This window comes from Nycticebus coucang, chromosome X, assembly GCF_027406575.1.
Source record: "Nycticebus coucang isolate mNycCou1 chromosome X, mNycCou1.pri, whole genome shotgun sequence".
NCBI classification, from domain to species: Eukaryota; Metazoa; Chordata; class Mammalia; order Primates; family Lorisidae; genus Nycticebus; species Nycticebus coucang.
Window position 1 is genome coordinate 67579563 of NC_069804.1, and position 4894 is coordinate 67584456.

The following is a 4894-nucleotide window of genomic DNA, read 5'->3' on the forward strand; positions in this document are numbered from 1 at the left end:
GGGAGCACAACCATCCCCCTTTTTTATCTCGCCTCTCCATTTTTTTCCTGCCCCCCACCTTGAATAGATCTGAGTTGTTCTCTTATGTGTGTGTGCATTAGATTGTATACTACTGAATTTATTTTAAAACTGAATATATTGTATTCTTGTTTCTCCATTATTGTGATACTGTACTAACAATAATGTGTTCCAACTCCATCCAGGTTAATACAACAGATGTAAAGTCTTCTTTTTAAAAGCTGAATAGTATTCTATGGTATACGTATACCACAGCTGATTAATCCATTCCTGAGTTTGTGGGAATTTAGATTGTTTCCACATTTTGGTCATTGCCAATTGAGCTGGGATAAACAGTCCAGTGCAAATAACCGTATGATAAAATAATTTTTATTCTTGCCTAATATTGGGATTTCGGGATCAAATGGGAGCTCCAATTCATGTTCCTTAAGGGTCCTTCATACTTCCTTGAACAAAGGTAGTATTAGTTTGCTAGTCCCACAAACTGTGAAAATGTTTCATTCTATCCACATCTGCACCAACATCTTCAGCTCTGAGACTATTTGATGTGGGTTATTCTTACTGGGGTTAAGTGATATCTCAGGGTTGTTTAGATTTAAATTTCATTGGCAGTCAAGGACAATGAGTATTTTTTCATGTGTTTGTTAGATATTCATCTGTTTCCATCAGAGAAGGTTCTGTTCATATCTCTTGCTCAGTGGCAGATGGGATTTTTTCCTCTTTTTTCATTGATTACTTTGACTTCTCTGTATATTCTAGTTATCAAATCTTTGTCAGATTCATACCTTTTACATATCTTTTCCCATTCCGAAGGCTATGTTTTGTTTTAATTATTGTGTACTTAACTGTGCAGAAGCTTTTTAGCTTAATTAAATCCCATTTGATTATTTTTGTTGTTGATACAATTGTAACTGAAGTCTTTGCAATAAAATATTTCCCCAGTCCAATATCATCAATAGTTTTTCCACAATTTCTTCTAATTATTTTTATCAGTTCATGTCTTACATTTAAATCTTTTATCCATATTGAGTCAATTTTTTCTAGGTTGTAAAAAGTGTGGGACCAGATTCAATCTTTTACACACAGTTATCCAGTTCTCCCAGCACCATTTGTTGAACGGGGATTCTTTTCCCCACTGTATGCTTCTATTTGCTTTATCAAAGATAAGGTGGAAGTTACAGGCTCATTTTATCTCTTTGTTTTCTATTCTGTTTCATATGCCTATGTCTCCATTTTTGTGCTAATACCATACTCTTCTGATTACTTTGGACCTGTAATATAGCTTGATGTATGTTGGTATGTTGCTCGGCTTTGTTTTTGTTACCAGCAATAGCCTTGGCTATATGATTTTTTTTTCTGGTTCCATACAAAATGAAGTACTATTTTTTTCCCAGTTCCTCAAAGTATGATGTTGGTATTTTAATGGAGATTGCACAGATCACTTTGGGTAGAATAGACATTTTACAATGTTGATTCTTCCCAGCCAAAAGTGTGGTGTCTTTCTTACCTTAGTGGCTTTAAATCCACTTGCATTTGAAAATAAGATTGCAGCCCTTCTTTTATTCTGATTTCCATTTGCCTGAAATATTTTTTTTTCAACTCTTCACCCTGCGTCTTACTTTGAGGCTAGGTGTTTTTTCATTAGGCACCATATGGATGCCTTGTGCTTTTATATCCATTTGGCCAACCTGTGACTCTTCAGTGGGGAATTCAACCCATTAATGTTTAGTGAGAGAATTGGTAAGTGTGATGTAGGTCTACTCATCTCATTTTGTGTCTACTCATCCATTGCTCAGTTTTACCTTTTACATCACCGTGGAAGCTAGATTTTGTCCTTTAGTTTTTGGACGTTTAGTTTGCTGATGATCTATTGTGATGTTTGATGTGGAGAATGTCTAAATATTTTCTGTAGAGCTAGTATTGTTGTGTCAAACTTCCTCAATGTTTGCATTTCAATAAATGATTTTATTTCTCCATCAATTTTTAAGCCGAGCTTAGCAGGATACAGAATTCTGAGCTGAAAAATGTTTTGTTGAAGTAGGTTAAAGGTGGATGACCATTCTGTTCTGGCTTGAAAAATTTCATTTGATAAGTCAGCAGTCACTCTGACAGATTTTCCACTGTAGGACAATTGCCGCTTACTCCTGGCTGCTTGCAGAATTTTCACTTTCATGTTAACTCTGGACAGGTTCATGACAATGTGTCTTTGAGAAGCTCTGTTTGAGTTTTGATGACTTGGGTTTTGATATTCCTCTGAAAGGAGTGTGACCAAATCTTTGGTGATACTTAGGAAATGTTCATATATATTCTCTAGTAGGGCTTCCATTCCTCTGGGAAGTTCTTCTTTCCCTTCTGGGATACCTATAATTCATTTGTTTGACTGCTCCATGACATTCCATAATTCTCTCAGTGAACATTCTGCCTTTTTTCTTTTTTCAATGTCTCTTTAACTGCCTATGTTAGCTCAAGAGCTTTATCATCTACCTCTGAGTTTCTGTATTCTGCATCATCTAATCTTTCACTGACACCTTCTGGTGCATATTTAAGTTCCCTGGAATTGACTGCTTCAATTCCTTATGCTCCACTACATCATTCATGTAATCCTCATATCGTTCATTTCTTTCTTGACTATTTTTTGATTGCCTTTGGGTTATTTTCCACTTTCTCAGAAATTTTCTTCATTGTTTTACCATCAATATTTTAAATTCTGTTTGTGTCATTTCTAATATTTTTTTATAGGTCAATTCTCTATAACAGCTACCTCATGATCCCTTGGGTGTGTTGCTTTGGTTTTTCACATTGCCAGGTTTATTTCTGATAGTTATTCCTCATGAATGTTTACCTTTTATATGCTTCCTTGCCGTGCTTTTTCCTTGCACTTCCTCCTCATCTTTAAGTAACTTATATTTGTACTTACATGTTGAAGTGTTCTTCTTTATAGGTCCAAAAGGAAGAGAAGAGTGAAAAGCAAGAATGGAAAAAAGATAGAAAAATGGAAAAAAAAATGAAGAAAAGAAGTTGTAGAAGAGAAATACAGAAAGAGACATACAGGAGTAATAGTGGTTTATAGCATTGTTATTTTACTAGAACCTACAATTTCCAGCTCTGGGGTGGGCCTGGATTTGGTGGGTTCTTTGAAGACAGGATCCCCTTACCAACCTTGAAAGAAACAAGATTCTACCTCCACCAAATAAAGGAGAAAAAAACAATAAAAACAGCAGTTGGTTACGTGGGGACTAGCCACTACCATACTTACAAAGGCCAAAGTTAGAAGGACCTCATATATCAGGGTATGAAGGTCTCCTTTAGCTAGGCCAATGCTGTGGTACCCCAGCCCAGACCTCAGAGTGAAGCTATGTCCAATAACTGGAATACAAATTGACTAAGAATAAAACAGATCAGAAAAAAGAAATAACAATAATAATAATAGAAGCGTATAAAGAGAATTGGAAACTAAATTATATAATGTAAAAAGGGAGATATATCTCAGTTTTTATTTGAGAAATTTAAGTTGGAAAGATAATACAAGTAGAACAATCTTTACAAAGACAAAGAAAAAAGGAATGAAATGGAAAGGAAAGGAAGAATAAAAGTGGTAGGAAAACTGTAGCAAAAATGTAGCCTTGTTATTGAATGAAGTGAAAATTGAAAATAAAAATGTTATAAAACAAAACAAAACAAGCAAATAAAAAAACCATAAAATCCTTATGGAAAAAAAAATTAGGGAATAAAAGAATAACAGGAGTAGAAATAGTAGCAAAAATGAAGCCCTTTCCATTGAATATAAAAACACTGAAAATATAATTACAAAAACAAAAAGAAAGGAAATAGAAAAATCTGTGGTAAAAAAGTTAAACAATTTTTAGAAGAAAAAAATATATAGCCTGGACAAAGGGTGACATTCTGAATTATGAGATGCTAACCATGACACTGATACAGCTGTATAAACTGGGGGCTAGAAGCCTCTGTCTTGGTGAAGAGACTTGGTACTATCTTCCTGATTTCTTTACCTTCAATACCTGCATGGTTGAGAGCTTGAAGCTCTCGTCAGCCTGCTTAATAGACATGCCTCAAACTTTCCAAACCATATCCCTTGCGCCACAGTGGCTTTTACAGTAAAGCATGTGCCACTCATCTCCCCATGGGTGCTTGCCCAGCTTAGCAGGTGCCCAGGACTGGCTTCTCACTAGGCCTCTGTGGGCTGATCCTGCAGGGCTATTCTCCCACAATGGCTGCACCCAGTCATCAGCTAAAGTATAAGAGCTCTGCTCCACCCAGTAGCTTAGTTCCAGACCCTGGGCACTGTTCGAGGTCACTCTCTTGCTTTACAAATGTTTCCTAAGGTAACTCCACTAATTTCCAAGGTACAAACAACCAAAAAAACAACAACAACAAAAACCAGCCTGCAATACATACCATCATAGTCTGAAAACCACCAAACTGGCCAGCCTTTCCCAGCATGCATATACTTGCCATCTGTAAGGATTCTTCACTGCTCTTGACCACCTCTTGGGCTCCTGATGTCTCCTTCTGCCTCCCTTTGACCCCAAAGTGATGTTTCTGTACAGGATCTACCATCCATATGTGTCTGGAGTCCCTTCTCTCAGATCTCACCACACGCAGCTGCAATGGATCTGTCTCTAGTCTGCCATCTTGGTCCTCAACCAGTATTGAATTCTTGATTTGATTATGAACTTGGCTGTTTTTGGTGTACTAAATACTATCAAGAGTGGGAGAGACTTTATCTAACAAATGCAATCAATGTAATCTGGTTCTTTGTACCCTCAATGAATCCCCAACAATAAAAAAAAAACTACCACTATATGTACATTAATTTTGTAGCCTCACACTTTACTGAATCTACTTATAAATAACT